We start from the raw sequence: 18,536 nt of genomic DNA on the forward strand, positions 1-18,536 counted from the left end.
AGACTTGGGAGGGCTACTTTACAAATGTATTCCAGTACAAAAATACCTAAACCGAATACAAAATTATGGCAAATGAAAATTAAGTAACCTAATTTGACATAATTTTTCTTTTATCTAGACATGTGCTGCTATAAGGTAATACAATACATCACAATAATGAACATGCACAATATTGTTATCGTGAGCACTTCAAAATACCGTGAATAATTATTTATTACGAATTATTCAGATTTTTAGAATGCATTTTAAGAATACTTTACCCATCAACCACTGTATGCTGCGTCAAAGTGGCGGAACGAGTGAAGGAGACGCGCTGAATGAAAATGCATATTCACTCTCTGAGAGCAGAGAGCGCTGATGGAACAGCAGAAATGCAGCGGTTACCCCGGTAACACCCATAGTATTTAAATGTTTCAATCAGCTATTCAGATTTTTGTATTCACAATAGTGTTCATCACAGCACCAAATAAGGCTATTTATTTTCAAATTTAAACATTTTTATATTTTAACTGGACTACAACATGCCCTAGGACTAGGTTTTGTTTGCATATGTTCTGATTCTGTTCATTCACACTTTACAATAAGGCTTCATTATTTAACAATGAATTAGCTGACAATGAACAATACTTCTCAAGTATTTATTAATCTTAGTTAATGTTAATTTCAACATTTAATAACATTATTAAAATCAAAAGTTGTAACTATTATTTAATAGAGCTGAGCTAACATGAAAAAACAGTTATTAAACCTTTTATAATATGACAACACCTTTTTTCGCAAATTATTTCAATATCGTGATAATACCGTATACCATGATAAAAGCTTCAGCAATTATCGCAACATGAAAATTTGATACCGTCACATGCCTACTTTTAACTACATTTGAATTATCGCAAGGTCTTATACGCAAATAAAGGCAAGAGAAAAGCAATATCAAAAGCTAATTTGTTCACCTATGTTATGTAACTTAAAGGGATAGTTCACCCAAAAATGTAAATTCTATCATTTACTCTTCCTCATGTCATTCCAAGCCTATAAGACTTTGGCTAATTTTCGAAATTAAGATATTTTAATGAAACCTACATGGTTTCTGTATTATTTTTTAACACTAAAATCACTAAAATCATTTACCTGCATATTGTTTACATCTTATGGCTATACTTACGTTTAAAATCTACATTTTGGCTGTTTTTTTGTTGTTGTTGTTGTTGTTTTAAGAAAACAAGGGACAAATCAAAATATTTTTGCTGTAAATAATATTAATATGCCACAAACACTTCTGACTGAGTTTAACCCGAAATATTCCTTTACTTTGATTAAGTGAGAAAGATCAGTGGAGAGAGGTGGACATTTTTTTAAGCGTATACACCTCATTAATCGATAGGCCTTGGTTCAGTGATCAATGTCTTGTTCTTCAGTCATGACAGTATCTGTATCAAAATCAAGATCACAGTATATCACACCCAACTGAAAAATCTTCAAAGAGGTTCTCTTCTCTTCAAAATGAGAAGAGAGGAAAAGAAAGAAGAGGACAGGAGAGGAGGAAATGTGTATACTAAACACTGTGTATGAAAGAGAGAGTGGATGGAACACGAGTCACTGCAAAACTGTTAAAGCTGAGAGGCTGATCCACAATGAGAAATACTTTGAGAAACTTTTCAGGCTTATACCACATTTTTTTAAATGACTTTAAAATGAACAATTGCCATTGCCTCCAGGGGAGAGTCTTATGCAAGCACTGCAGTACATTTATATTACAATAATATACATCCTCTGGAGCAGAGGGAAGAATAATTTACTTTGATAGCTAGTTTGAATAGTTTTTTAGATGTTTATGTATGTCTGTGTAATTTCATATAAGATATAGAACTCAATGGATTAAAAAAATAATAAAATGAATCACAATTAATGACATATGTTCATATTAGCTAAGAAAAGTCCCCAAATGAAGATAATTCAAAGACATAATTGTGCTAGTTGAGTAAAGCAACAGATCAGGGGTTTGCAAATGCAAAACTGAAGGACTGTTAAAAATCTGAGAGGATTTGTTTTTTTTTTACCAAATATATTTTTTAGGTCTATCAAGTTATGTTAACTCAGGATGTTAATTAAAACTTATGAACATAATATAATGTTAACACATTTGTCCAATTTGAAATTTCATTCTGAAGAATGGTGGGAAATCATGAAAAAAAAAAGTTGTCAAATTAATTAAGTAAATATTTTTGCAGATAATATTTTAGAAATTTGCTTTAGTATAACATACATGCACTGTCAAAAATGCATGTAGTAACATACATGTCATGAAACATGATAAATATGTATTTGGTAACATTTTACAATAAGGTTCATTAGTTAACATTAGTTAATAATGAACTGCACTTCTACAGCATTTATTAATCTTTGTTAATGTTAATTTCAACATTTACTAATACATTATTAAAATCTTGTTAACATTAGTTAATGCACTGTGAACTAACATGAACAAACAATGAACAACTGAATTTTCACTAACTAACATTAATGAAGATTAATAAATACAGTAACAAATGTATTGCTCATGGTTAGTTCATGTTAGTTAATACATTAACTAATGTTTAACTAATGAACCTTATTGTAAAGTGTTACCAAATATTTTAATTGGCATTTTATATTAAATTAAAATGTAAATTAAAAATGTATACAGTATATACAGTTCTGGTCAGAATTATTGGCACCCTTGGTAAATACGAACAAAGAAGCCTGTAAAAATAAATCTGCATTGGTAATCCTTTTGACATTTTATTCAATAAAATCTAACATTTTATTGAAGTAAAACTATTGAAAATGGGAGGAGAATCTCATTATGAAATCAATGTTTTTCTCTAATACACACTGGCCTCCTTTTGCCAAGATAACAACTCCTATAGTTTTCTCCTATAATGCCTGATGAGTTTGGAGAACACCTGACAAGAGATCAGAGATCATACCTTAATACAGAATCTCTCCTTCAAATTCCCATGTTGATACACTCTCCTCTTCAATTTTCTTTAGGGTTCAGGTCAGGGGTCTGGAATGGCCATGGCAGAACCTTCATTTTGTGCTCAGTGACCCATTTCTGTGTTTTGTTTTGGATCATTGTCCTGATGGAAGATCCAACCATGGCATAAGATTTCTAGCAGAGGCTGTCAAGTTTAGATTTTTTTATTTGTTGGTATTTGATAGAATCCATGATGCCATGTCTGTATCTGAACAAGATGTCCAGGACCTCCAGCAAAGATAGGCCCACAGCAATAATGATCCAGCAGTATATTTAATCATACACATGGGGTACTTTTTTATCCCTGTGTGCACAAAACCCATCTTGTGGGTTTGCTGCCAAAAAGCTTTTTTTTTTTTTTTCATTTGACCATACAAGTTGGTCCCGTTTGAAGTTCTAGTAGTATACTGAATATGCTGGAGTTTGTTTTTGGATGAGAATAGAGGATTTTTCTTGAAACCCTCCCAAACAACATGTGGTGATGTTGGTGCTATTTGTTTTTTTGTTTTTTTAGGATTTCTGAGCCCAAAACTATGTTCTGCAATTCTCCAGTTGTGATCCTTGGAGAGTCTCTGGCTGCTCAAACTCTCCTCCTTACTTTGCATTAGGACGCTACAGACACACGTCCTCTTCCAGGCAGATTTGTGACATTTCCTATTGATTGAAACTTCTTAATTATTGCCCTGATGGTGGATATGGGAATTTTCAATGCTTTAGCTATTTTCTTATGGCCACTTTCTATTTTGTGAAGCTGAACAATCTTTTGCTGCACATCAGAACTATATTCTTTGGTTTTACCAATTGTGATGGATGATTAAGGGAATTTGGCCTTTGTGTAACCTCATATACTCCTGTGAAACATCATGGCTTGATAATTTCATGTTCCCAGTCACCCTGGTGTACTAAAATTGTAAATATGAATGGGAATATACTTCAGAATTTACTTATAAGAATTTCTAGGGGTACTAATAATTGTGGTCAACGTGTATTAGAGAAAAACATAATTTATATTTCATATATATATTTCATAATGTGATTTTCCCCCCACATTCATTAGCTTTACTTCAATGAAATGTTAGATTTTTGTGATTTTCTTCTGAATGAAAGATCAAAAGCATAAACAATGCAGATTTATTTTCACAGCCTTCTTTGATCATATTTAGCAAGGGTTCCAATAATTCTGACCACGACTATATATTTATCATATCTCATGAAATGTATGCTATATAGCCAGTGCATTTTGAACAGGTTATGTTATTTATTATATATATTGCTATAATACATCTTTATTACTACTATAGTATTAGTACTATAGTACTATAGTAGTACAATACTATTATAGTAGATATTATATCTACTATATCATATAATTTACCATTAATGCATGTGACGAGCAGGGCGGGCGAGAGCCGTGAGGGAACGTCAGCGTCAGCTGCGTGTTGCACCGGTCTCGCGCCGTTCCCTCACGGCTCTCGCCCGCCCTGCTTGTCACAATGCATTTTATAATTTATTACCTAAAATAATTTTCTTTATTAATTTAGCACAATTTAATCTAAAAAAATCCATTGATTCTTTTTACTCAACTCTAGAAAACTCCGCCCACCTTCCATTGTTTATGATATAGTTCACCAATTGTTTTCTGTTTTCCTTCCAAACACTGTTCCTGTATTGACTGAGTGCTTGACAATATTGTCTGGAAGCCAGCCATGGCCATAAAGAACACTGAATTGAAAAACTGAGATAGTGTGAGTGCTGAAAGCTGAAAGAGAAAGAGAAAGAGAGAGAGAGAGAGAGAGAGAGAGAGAGAGAGAGAGAGAGAGAGAGGCTAGCTAACGCACTGAAGCGTTGCTACATACTGTCCTCTCCTTTTCAGTCTCACTCCTGAACTAAATCCACTAAAAGCTTAAAACTCTTGCCTTCACCCTCCCTTTCCATTCCTCAAATCTCTCCTTCTTGAGTGCAGCCGAAACCTATTTTCCATCTCTTCCTCTGCAACCTCCCTGACGAACACAACCAAAAGAAAAAATGTGAAGACAGAGAGAGTGCTGGAGAAGAAGGAGGAGATAGCAGGTCTCCAGCAGGGATTCATGCATCAATTAATGAGTTGAGTTTGGCCGCAAGTCCACCCAAATGTGTGTATGTGTATGTGTGTGTGTGAGCAAAGAAATGTGTTATGACTGGCAACTGTAGTATATAAATAATTCAAGTTTTAAAAGTTAAAATGAACGGGTGTAGGGGGTGTTCTGTGTGTTTTCATGAGGAAGACTCCCTAAGTGCCCTCAAAATCGAGAAGGAAGTTGGCCATTGTAGACAGGAAATTAAAAATGTATCTGCATTAGCCTTGAAACACTAGCTCAAAATTAGATGCCAATACGTCAGCATTTATCGTCATTATAAGGCTGATTACGCTACATGAGAACCTCTTACAGAGAACACATTAAATTACACTCTTTATACATATATTTATCAAATTAAAATGGACTTGGAAACTTTTTATTGTGCCTTCATCATTTATTTTGCTACATTTCAAATGATTTTAAGGTAGATTTAATAATTTTACTCTTGTCCTAGGGCAAGACCATCAATCTTCAAATATTAAGATCTGTCATAAAAATATGAATTATTATATATTTAAATACATTATCATTTGAAATAAACAAACATTTCAATATTCAAATGTAAGAATTTCACACAATAAAATTCTCTAAAATCTTCTAAATATTTTACAGCCCTTTAACAGTAAATTACAAGGCCATTCTAAATTAAAACAGACTTTGTCTAGTAAATTATCATTAATTTTCCAGATTCTAACCGCAGACCAGATTTTTTAGAGCTGATATTATATGATGTACATACTGTCATGTCACTATAGCTGTAGGCCATCCAACAAACCTTCTCAGCGACTCACCAGACGGATGGAAGACAGACAACGAGGAAAAAAATGTTTCTCCATTTCCTCTGGTGCTCTTTCTGTTGATGTGCGTGAGTGCTCTAGTCAGAGTGAAGTCAAAGCAAGTCTTGCTGTGTGACATGTCAGAGAATCAGAAAAGACTGGAAAGATACATGGAGGTTTTATCAAACGGTTGCAGATGCGCTGTGAAGCCTGAGAGCAGAGGATGATGGGATATCGTCTCACTCTGCCCAGGGATCTGAGCAACGTCAGAGCACTGCAGCGTCCAAATTCATTTCAGAGAGCTTAAACTACCCACACACACACACCATGTAACTCTATGGCAGTAAATATGGTGTGTCAAATTAGAATGAGAAATTGTCTATGGAGATTTGTAGGGATCTTGCAACAGCTTGTCAACTCTGTGACTTGATTCTCATACAAAATTAAACCACAGAGTTTAGGGGGGAAAAAACCAAGTTGGTAGCTATTTACTTAATATAGTTCTTAAGAACAGTGACAGTATGTTTGAAAGCTTGATTCTGATTGGTTGACAGACATTCCAAGGTGCCGGCTAATATTCTATACAGTAACTGCTTGACAAGGAAGTAGCATTTGGCCACATTACAGATCCATATAACCAGTGCTTGAAGTGGAAAAATAAAAGTGCTGGTACTCCTGATGCACAGTTCAGAATGCGTTCCTGAAGAAGGGAGGGCGCAGCGGGCATGCAACATGCCGGAAGTGCCGGTACGCAATGAAAACTGGTGGTAGGCTAAAGGTAAAAATAGAGAAGTGCACCTGCCAATTTCAAGCACTGCATATACACTGTAAAAAAGAATTGTTGGTTTAACTTAAAAAAGTAAGTTATCTGGTTGCCTTAAAATTTTGAGTTCATTGAAATCAAAAATTTGAGTTCATACAATGAAGGCGATTGGTTTAATCAACAGAAACTCAAAATATAATGTTATCTGAACCACATTAATTATTGAAGTTGATTTGACAAAAGAAAAAATGTTGTGATAACAAATCATGAAAATAATTTTTTACAGTGTAACTTCACCATGCTCTTTGTTGCAAATCAACGAACCTTCAAAGAGATCTAGTCCACCATAGCAAAAGACTGACCGGAAACAAAAATGGCAAATAAAATAAAATAAAAAAAATTATAAAATGGTTAGTTCCTGTCCTTGATTCTGATTGGTCAATAGCTGTGTTTTATATACGATAAAACACGGCTATAACCACTTCACCCAACGGTTCTGTGTATCACTACACAACACCCTTAGCAACCACTCTTAGCAACGTAAACTGTTTGTTCTCAATTGATATTGTTCATTGATGTTTACTGTATCATGTAGAAGAGTGTTGTGAGAAAGAGATTGATTGAGCGAGTTTATTACCTGCATTCAGATTTAGCATTTTCCTTCAGGTCAGTCCTATGTTAATAATAAAACAACTGTTTAAATGTCTGATGTATTATCTTGTCCTTTTAACAGTTAAGGGGTTTTCCTGTGACTGACAGTCACTAGTCAAAGCATTTGTCAGTTGCGTCTTGTACCGTGTTCACAACAATTCAGTCTTTTCAATGTAAAAGTCTTCGCTACTGACTGACACACTCATAAAGACGGTCTTTGCCGCCATCTAATGGCGTAATAATGTAACTTCTGTTGCTGTTCACGGTCAGGGACTATTTTTTCTGGCGGAAGGAAGGCTTTAATGAAAGTTTACTGCATGAAAGTTGGATTGATACATATTTTTAGCTTTAATATTTGTATTGTGTGGTAACCGTTTTATAAAAGCAATAAATGCCTTATAACCTTATTGCTTACATAAAATAAAATAAAATAAAATAAATATCTTTTAGTCTTTTAATTTTTTTCAGCAGCTGGGCATTAACAAATACTTTTGATTCCCAGCATCTGTTAGGTCTGCAATGATGAGACGGGTGAAAGAATGTGCTGTTAACAGCGGTCTCTCATCAGCGTAATTATAGGCTGATAATCATGAGAAGCCTCTTCGGAACAACCCTGAGCTTGAGTCATTCAACCCCAGAATGTTATACATCTACATACATTTACATATAGAACAAAATAAATGAAGTTGTCTGAACTCAAATTCTAACCCAAAAATATTTAATCACATCTACAAACTTCACATAGTCTTATGACATCAGAGGGTCTACACATAAACATGAAGATAGATGAGCTAAATTACTAGACCTTTTAGTTCTGAGGAAAGGATGTTGGAAGCGGAATGGTTAAGGATCTATGATGCTGACATAAAGGTTGCAGGTTCAAGCCCCAGTTTATCTCCATTCTGCCCTTAATTAAGAACCCTAACCTCAAGTTCCTCAGGGGATTTCACCACATCGGCATTAGATGTAATGTGAGTCACTTTGAATGAGGCAGGCATCAAACAATGAATCAAGTGATTTGTTAATTAAGTCCAGATCAAGAGATAAAAGCAATTTTGTGTTTGTAATTAATGAACTGAAATGCCAGAACTCACTTAACTTAAATTGCCCAAGCATGCAGTGATGTTACTACTGATATAGCTAAAAATATCTGATTATTCATTTGCAATTATGCACACACACAAAAAAAGAGTGAAAAACTCTCAATGTAAAGGGAAAAAAAGAAGGTAAGAGAAAAAAAATTGATTATATTCATTGTTTTTTCAGCCCTGAAGCAGAAAGTCCTCTTTCCAGCATGAATTCCCATAACACCCTCACAACAGAGAAAAGACCGAAAGAGAAAATGAAAAACTAGACACAGTAAGAGACAAAGAGAAAACCTAGTGGTTCACTGAAAACAAATTGTTCTGAGTGAAAGCTGTCTCACACCAAGATACAAGAGAGGAGAGAACAGGATTGGGAGAAAGATAAGAAAGAAAATAGGGAAAACAGACAGAATGAAACAATGCAGTATTATAGCAAACAAACAAGTTACAAAGAGAGGTAACGTGGGTCGCTTCCTTTGCAGATAACCAAAATATGTTCTAAGAACGTTTTGCTAATATTGGAATTACATTATTTATGGAAATATTATTTCTGAATGTTCTATGAATGTTCTAAAGGTTTGGTTATGCAAACATTGCATTTTATCATTTTGTAAACATTATGGGGACTTTACTTTTTTCTAAAACAAGTAGTAACATTTAAAAAATGTTACACAAATGTGACCATGGACCATGGTCATAAGGGGCCAATTTTATGAAAATGAGATTTATACATCATCTGAAAGCTGAATAAATAAGCTTTCCACTGATGTATGTTTGTTGGGACAGGACAATATTTGGCTGAGATACAACTATTCGAAAATCTGGAATCTGAGGGTGCAAAAAAAATCAAAATATTGAGAAAATCACCTTTAAAGTTGTCCAAATGAAGTCCTTAGCCATGCATATCCACTCACAAAAATAATTTTTTAATATATATACACAGTAGGAAATTTACAAAATATCTTCATGGAACATGATCTTTACTTAATATCCTAATGATTTTTGGCATAAAAGAAAAATCAATAATTTTGACCCATACAATGTATTGTTGGCTATTGCTACAAATATACCCGTGCAACTTATGACTGGTTTTGTGGTCCAGGGTCACAAATGTCCAACTAAAATGCTACAGAAAAAAAAAAAAAAAAAAACATTCCATGAATGATATATTTATAAAAAATGTTTGTGCTAAAAATTTAAAAACATTAGACCAAATAACTCTGAATCAGCATTCTATTAAAGGCACAATATGTATTTTTCTAGGGGTTGCTAAACTCTTCAAAACAACAAAGGCATAGACTGATGATGCAGTGAATGACCGTGGAATCATGGAACTTGTCGTCATGCCGATGGATCTAATAATGTTTATGGGAAAATAATGTTTATGGATGAGTGAATGCATTCATGTTTTTTAACATGACCGTGATATAAAGCAGGGCATGGCCGAGAATTGCGGGCGCAATTGCTAATGAGAGACAGATATCAGTGCCACACACGAGTCCCAGGGGATATAAAGGAATGAAGACATTTCATTCTACCGAAATACTCGCAAGTGCTGAAATACTTCTCATACAGGTCAGTTTATTTGACAAATTAAAATTGTGAGGTAGCGCAGCGCTGTTTCACTCGATCTAACGTTCATACTAAACTGCATTTGAGTGTGTTGAAAGTTGTAATGTTATTCTATGTATTAGTTTGTTGGCTGTATGAGACTAACAGTAAGCTAGATCAACATTAGAATATCATACTGATGATATTCTAACATTTCATCATGTTGAGCTATATAACATTGATTAGCCTTATGTAGCCTACATTTGCTTACCTGTCTAATAACGTGCAAGAGCGGCGTCTCTGTCAAGTCAAAATTTGTCGCAAAGCTCTCGCCATTTCAGAAACGGCACGCCGATATTAATGCTCGTTTTATTTCTCCTTTTGTCCCAAAGTTTGCTTGCCATGGTCCATAGTGTTTTAACGAAACAACAACAGCGTGTCGCTAGACGTTACGCAGCTGTCCACGTCTGTTGCCATGGTTACTATGCAGTATAAGCGGAAACCAGGGATAATGCAGATACAGTTGCAAGAAAAAGTATGTGAACCACTTGCAGAATCTGTGAAAATGTGAATAATTTTAACAAAATAAGAGAGATCATACAAAATGCATGTTATTTTTCATTTAGTACTGTCCTGAGTAAGATATTTTACATAAAAGATGTTTACATATAATCCATAAGACAAAAAAATAGCTGAATTTATTAAAATGACCACGTTCAAAAGTTTGTGAACCCTTGATTCTTAATACTGTGTGTGGTTACCTGAATGATCCACGACTGTTTGTTTGTTTTGTGATGGTTGTTCATGAGTCCCTTGTTTGTCCTGAGCAGTTAAACTGAGCTGCATTAAGAGCCGGGGGGTGAAAACTTTTTGAATTTGAAGATCAAGGTAAATTGTACTTAATTTGTCTTCTGGGAAACATGTAAGTATCTTCTGTTGCTTCCGAAGGGCAGTACTAAATGAAAAAAATTTATATTTAAACGAAATAAGAAAAAATTGTACATCTTCATCCTGTTCAAAAGTTTTCACCCCCGGCTCTTAATGCATCGTGTTTCCTTCTGGAGCATCAGTGAATGTTTGAACCTTTTTTATTAGTTGTGTTTGAGTCCCTCAGTTGTCCTCAGTGTAAAAAGATGGATCTCAAAATCATTCAGTCACTGCTGGAAAGGGTTCAAATATGCAAAAAATCCTTGAAAACTGAAGAATCTGCAGGACCTGGAGGATTTTTCTGAAGAACAGAGCTCAGTTTAACTGCTCAGAACAAACAAGGGACTCATGAACAACCATCACAAAACAAAAAAAACAGTCGTAGATCATTCAGGTAACCACACACAGTATTAAGAATCAATGGTTCATAAACTTTTGAACTGGGTCATTTTAATAAATTCAGCTATTTTTTTGTCTTGTTGATTATATGTAAACATCTTTTATGTAAAATATCTTAATCAGGACAGTAGTAATTAAAAAATAACATGCATTTTGTATGATCTCTCTTATTTTGTTAAAATTATTCACATTTTCACAGATTCTGCAAGTGGTTCACATACTTTTTCTTGCAACTGTATTACGTCATTGACAGGCGACAAGTGACAAGGGAGGGACGGGCACTATTTAAAATTGTGAATTTCTCTGAATTTACAAGTTCTTGGAAACCTTTAGGATAATGTAAGTACACAGCTGAACGAAATATATAACACTGTGTGGTTTTTGGATATTTTAATATAGAAATCTTACATATTGTGCCTTTAATGTTACTGGAAGTAAGTTTGCTCATAGCTTTGAGAGAACCTTGCCAGAACGTAAGCCTAAGTTCTGATAACATTACCTGTTAGCTGGTTTGCTATTTATTACAGCTTGACTGAGTCCATGTTAGTCCAGCAAAAACCTCAAACTGAATGATTAATGGCCGTCACACCCATACGTGTTTGTCCCAAAATAAACCTCAAAGGTGGATCCGTTCTTATGCAACAAGCCTTCACCACTGTTTGCTTTTATTCTGGCTGATCCGCAAGGTGTGTGTGCATGTGTGCTATGTGAAAATTCACATCAGACAGTGGTTTGGGTGTAATTAGGCTCAGAGGTGCTTGTTTTGCCTGAATTCTGGCAAACAAGATCAGTAGCCATGACATCAGGGACCCATAGAGTGATACTCAGCCAGAAGCACCATATACACCAACCCGCTATGATACTCACACATGCTCAAACACAAACTAGATCACAAGTGTACAGATGCGTCCAGTGATAACACACTTGACAGATGCAGGAACGTGGTGATCGAAACATCACACAATTTCACATCACTGTGCCAAGATACCAAAATCTGCAATGAAATGTTAGATATTTCAGTATGAACAATTATTTCTCATCGAATTCTCCCAAGACCAAATGTATCTGAGTGTAGCTATCCTCTTTCATTTTAAAGTTCTATGCTCTTACTATATATATATATATGCCACATCTGCATCTATTTTTGTTTTTGTTTTAGAAGAAACACTTTGGAAAAAGTTGATACTTAAATGAAGCATAACTGAGAACTCCATCAAGTCTCCAGAGCATAAAAGTGTAGCTTTCTCCTTTGGGTATTTCTATTTTATTTGTTTACCTGTTCTTTTCTTAGGCGCTTATTTCGCTATCTCTCACTGGAAAATAAAGATTCTTTCAACAAATAAATACTTCAACCTACAAACACACACACATGCTTACACACAACCTCTCCACCCAGCTCACCCTGTGACTGAGCAAGTCATCCATTTATACGCTTCACCTCGGGAAACACTGGGGGTCACTTACTCTCTATTACTTTCTTTCTCTCTATCTCTTGATTCCTGCAGAGGCTGTGTCATGACAGTAATGTTAATCTTGTCCTGTGAGACAGAAATGATGACTGAATGAAAGAAAGGAGGGCGAGACTGCAGTAATAAAGTGCTCTCTATCTCTCAGCCAAGGTCTGGTGAACTCTTGAGGTGAGGAGTGAAGCTGTGGTCAACACTGCCCTTATTTTCTCATTGGGAGATCATCTCTGTGTGATTCCACATGATGGGATCATAATGTAGGGTGAGGTTGATGCAGAGTGTTTGTTTTTGTGAAGGTGCAGATCTCATCTGTCTGGTGTTTTGTTATTCTCTCATTAATCAACACTTTGGCAGATGGCTCAGCTGCACACAAAGCAATTTACTGAAAATAACCAATCACCAATATGAGAGCCATAAAACTTTCGTGCATAAATATTCAGAAGTTTCAAACGTCGCCATTCGTTCTTCCAAACTGCGAAATTACCTTCTAAACCAACACATTTTGTATAAATAATTCAGTTTAATCAATCCATTTACATCACGTTTTTGAAGGTACATCAATGTACATAAACTTGCAAATTCACCATTTACGGAAAACTAATGCATAAAAAATTGACCTCATTACAGCTATAGACCATGTCTGCCAAAAAAAAAAAAACACATCACAGCTGCCAACTAAACTGAACAATCCCTCAATTCTACCTACAGTCATCACACTCAAGAAATTGCAGATCCACAGCAGACTGTTCTGCCAACGTTTTGACAGCATTGTCATGATTATTTAATAGTTGATAGTCATTAATTTTATTATATAACTTCCTATTCAGATGCTGATGCCATAAAGTAAAGAATCAAGTAATCATTTTCTTCATTTCATTTTTCATTGCACTCCAAACACATCAAACAAATGTTATGTAGTATTTCATCACCTTATGAGAGGAGAACAGGTGTAAAACACTTTAATTCAATTTGCAGAAAAACATATAACATTTGTGTTCAAAAACAATCACCAAGACTGTAGCATGCTAATCATCCAATCATAATACATAAATACACACATATGCAAATATATATATATAGTTTCATGAAAAAGTATGGGAACCCCTTGCAGAATCTGTGAAAATGTGAATAATTTTAACAAAATAAGAGAGATCATACAAAATGTATGTTATTTTTTATTTAGTACTGTCCTGAGTAAGATTTTACATAAAAGATGTTTACATATAGTCATGACAAAAAAAATAGCTGAATTTATTCAAAAGTTTGGGAACCCTTGTTGTTACCTGGATGATCTACGACTGTTTTTTGTTGTTGTTGTTGTTGTTGTTGTTGTTTTTTTTGGGGGTTTTTTTTGTGATGGTTGTTCATGAGTCCCTTGTTTGTTCTGAGCAGTTAAACTGAGCTCTGTTCTTCAGAAAAATCCTCCAGGTCCAGGTCCAGATTCTTCAGTTTTCAAGGATTTTTTGCATATTTGGACCCTTTCCAGCAGTGACTGAATGATTTTGAGATCCATCTTTTCACACTGAGGACAATGAGGGACTCAAACACAACTATTAAAAAAGATTCAAACATTCACTGATGCTCCAGAAGGAAACACGATGCATTAAGAGCCGGGGGTGAAAACTTTTGAACAGGATGAAGATGTCCAAATTTTTCTTATTTTGTTGAAATGTCTTTTTTTTTTATTCATTTAGTACTGCCCTTTGGAAGCAACAGAAGATACTTGCATGTTTCCCGGAAGACAAATTAAGTACAATTTACCTTTATCTTCAAATTAAAAAAGTTTTCATCCAGGTAACTAACCACACATAGTATTAAGAACCAATGGTTCCCAAACATTTGAACGGGGTTATTTTAATAAATTCAGCTATTTTTTTTGTCATGTGGACTATATGTAAACATCTTTTATGTAAAATATGTTACTCAGGACAGTACTAAACAAAAAATAACAAGCATTTTGTATGATCTCTCTTATTTTGTTAAAATTATTCACTAGTTCACAGAACAAGGGGTTCCCATACTTTTTCATGCAACTGTGTATATATATATATATATATATATATATATATATTCTGTGTAAATTTAAGTGAATTTAGCACTTCAAAACTGGACTGACAACTGTATTCTGCTGCTGTGAGTGGATAGTCACACATGCACAATGGCACAAACATAATTACACACACTAGTTCTCTGTGAACGCTTTGATGAATTATTCACACCACACTAGATAAATTAGTGGGACTGAATGAACAGGGTCTGGTCAGCTGACTACACTCAAATAATTTTAACTGAAACCCAAACCAGCTGCAGAAACCCGAGATTCCCGCTCTGACCCAGACATTAGCCATTCCAACAAGTAACAGTTATTTGTCACAGTTAATAGCCTGTGAAAACACACACAATAATGCAGCCAAACATCTTAATAAACACACACACAACGCACGTGCAGTTCGAGTGTATGAAGTTGGTAATGAGATAATGAGGGAACAATAAGCATCAACTAGCAGCTAAACAAAACATTAGCATTACAAACAAATTCTTGGCGAGAAAGAAAAACACACTAGGCTAAAGAAAAAGAGAGTGATTATGACTAGAAAGAAATATTTCAAACCAGGTTTAGGGCATTAAAAATACACCAGGCTCTTAAAGGTCTCGAAATGTTCCACCTCAGATGGTACAAGTCAAATATAATTAGCACATTCTCTCTTTCTCTGCCCCTCCCATTCTATGATGATTAGTAAATCATTTTAAAGAGTGCCTCTCTCTTTCCTGTCAATCTACAGGCTAATTAAACTTGCTCTGGGTCTCAGGATGGGCAGATCACTGCATTTGACAGACACACCACCACTGCCTCTTTTCAACCATTTACATTGGCAACAGCTTTCAGATCCATCCTGTGAGTGAGAATGAGTTTAACAGCATAGCGAGGCCTGTCCCACATGCAGTGCTCGGGTTAAACAACTCTTACACTAACAGTAGATCCAGGACCTGCACACAACAGAGCCAAATCAAATAAACTACTACATTCAGCGGTGATTCACAAAGGATTATTTCAGCAGCCAGTATCAGCGGGGCATCTGTGTGTTCCTAAGCCTTTTGCTCCCGACAACATCCTCCCTCATAGCGAACACATAACCAGCTCTGTTAGGAGGAGAATAAATGCGCACTGTGGCCTAAAGGGAGTTATATCAGCCAACCACATCAGCCAAGGCAATGCAATTACTGCGGAAATTATAGTTCCAACTACACATTCATATGGCTATATGCAGTATTCATTTTTTTTCCAGTCTTTTATCTCTCTTCCAAAGTGATGTGGATGATTTATAAAGCACTAAATCTTGATTGGTGCCATTTACTTCAAAAACAATTTAAAAAGAAGAAAGTTATGAAGTGTTTGTGAAGCCCATATATTATTGTACTTTTGTCTCGTTTAACTCACAAAATTGTTAAACTGAGTTGGATCTTTTTCACAAAAGCGATCTGAATGATTCGCTTACAAAATAAGACTGAAGAAAATGTTCTTGGCTCGATTGAAACGATCAGAGATATTCTGGAGTCAACTCAGCAACTGAAATGATCTGAAAACTGATGAACTGAGAGAAACAGCATTTGGAGTAAACCATGTATTTTTTGACTGTTAAGTTATTAAAAATGAAACTTTTTTACCAAGTGTAAATCAATTTACTGGTTTAATGTACTGTTTAATGTAAACGCAAAACACAGACTTATGGGTTTATAGGCCAAAGTGTCTTTTTAGACAGGCAAATCAGGGCTGCAACACACTGAACTGGGACAAATGACATGAAAAACACTTTATAAATAGGAAAATTAGGTATAACGAAATAAGAAATGACTATTAAAGGCTTATTAATAATACTTTAAAAAGGTGTTTATTTGAAAGGAACTGATAGACGGGGAGAAACACTCACAAAATGATACGGACTTGCAATCGGTAGCTCACTTGAGTGAGTTGGTGGCCGTATGTGCGCGTGACGGAGCATCTATATGCGCGTGCCAGCCTGCCAGGCTCAGTGTACTGGGACCGGAAAAATTTTACTGTTTCCAACCAGGGTAAGCTGATTTACAGGGGTAAGCCTTACTTTTACATGGCATATACTGTTAATGCGGTAAGACAAGCACCGTCAACACACACACCCTCGCTCTCCCGCGCGCGCACACGCAAACTCATCAAGCTCTTTGCCCTTGTTACTCTATAGTATTATTTCTTAACCACGCTTGATACAAAATAGTACAGCTTTATAGCTCCCAGGGTGATTCTCGGGTTTACACACAGGCTATAGCCTACCTATTAAGTTTCAGTGACCCGCGTCCGATCACGATCAGAATGCATGACTCACTAAAGCAACTGTCATGGATCACTAAAACAGGCAATACCCGTTTATTTTACTCAACTGATCAATGATTTTTAACTCAGTGGAATAGTAAACACCATCTCTGTGTACATCTACATTGTGGAAAAATACATTTAAGCACATGTAGAATGTAAGTGTCAATTTCTGTCAAACCAAAATAAATAATAAAAGCTGTATACCTGTTAGTGCGGTGGTCCGAATTATTGCCCAGCAGCAGAGAGGGGTCTCATTGCCCTTCCATTATGAGTTATTCCATCCACGAACCGGAGAGGCTTCAACAATCCGCACCAAAGGATCCCTCCTATATCTACTATATCAGATAGAGTCAGAAACCCACAAATACTGAAAATAAGTTCAGTCCTCTGATCACAAAAGCGCCCGATGTTCCCGCAGGGCGTCCGGGTGCGCGGAGACGCAAAGTTCCTTCTCTCGCAGCGTCTCAGATCTTCATCTCAACTCAGCGGAGAGCGCTGTGAAACTTCACATCAGCGCTTTCGCTTCTGGTTTAAAAAGCTTTAAAAATGTCTCTAACGGTGCCATCACCCCACGTAGTATCCTGTTGGGCTTGTTTTCACGGTGTTTGTCCGCGCTGGAGAGGGTGTACGCTCTGTGCAGGATCTGCCGGTGCTAAAGGCAAAGGTCTGGAGCGCTGTGCTGCGCCGACTCGATCCCTGCTTGCTCTCCAGGGATGTCAGAAGGAACCCAACGCACAGTGAATCAGCGCCACTCAGCGGCGTCTGTGACAGCTATCCTGCCGGTTCAACCCTTTATCTGTTGTTTTTGAATATTTTACAGGTTCATCTGAGTGACATAAGACTTGGATAAACCTGCCATTTAAAGGCACAAAACTTGCTAACTACATATGACTTTAATGTGAAAAACACCATTTGACAGGCTACAAGAAGTCATTCCAAGCATGCCCAACTTATTTGAGTTAGAACATACCAGTAAAAGATTACTTTAACAAGAAAACATCAACTTTTACAATGTCTTAATAGAGTAGATTTTCTTAACACATTAACAAAAATCCATAAAAATGCATTTCTCCTTGGAAATAATTTTGTATTTATTCTCTCTATACTTTAATTTTATAAACTTTAATGATTCAACATATATTTTTAACGTATATCATTATATTTTTTTTCTTCACTATTCTCCTGTATCTTTATCCTGGTATTTTTGTAAAAGTTCAATAAACAGATTAAGAAAAGAAAAAAAAAAAAAAAAGAATTAAAGTTGTGTGTCCAGGATGCGTTAACCCTTTTAACATGGTAACTCATTCTTATTAAAATGATGTACAATTCCATATCTGTCATAATCATAAGTTTGTGTCTCCTTATTTGAATTACTTTATCTTATATTTTGCTAGTATTATCTGAAGTATATATTAAATAGGAAAGCCTGGTTTG

The 18,536-nt window shown here is 35.5% G+C and overlaps 1 protein-coding gene across 1 annotated transcript in view; it reads right to left on the bottom strand.

The window, feature by feature from the left end:
* The window catches only part of tafa3b (TAFA chemokine like family member 3b), a 91,499-nt gene extending 73,636 nt beyond the window's left edge, over positions 1-17,863 (bottom strand). Inside the window, exon 1 of the mRNA XM_051903824.1 lies at positions 17,307-17,863. The gene's annotated coding sequence lies outside the window, so the exon portion shown is untranslated. The remainder of the gene's footprint in view (positions 1-17,306) is intronic.
* Positions 17,864-18,536: the final 673 nt, after the last annotated feature.

Source organism: Ctenopharyngodon idella, chromosome 8 (genome assembly GCF_019924925.1).
Source record: "Ctenopharyngodon idella isolate HZGC_01 chromosome 8, HZGC01, whole genome shotgun sequence".
NCBI classification, from domain to species: Eukaryota; Metazoa; Chordata; class Actinopteri; order Cypriniformes; family Xenocyprididae; genus Ctenopharyngodon; species Ctenopharyngodon idella.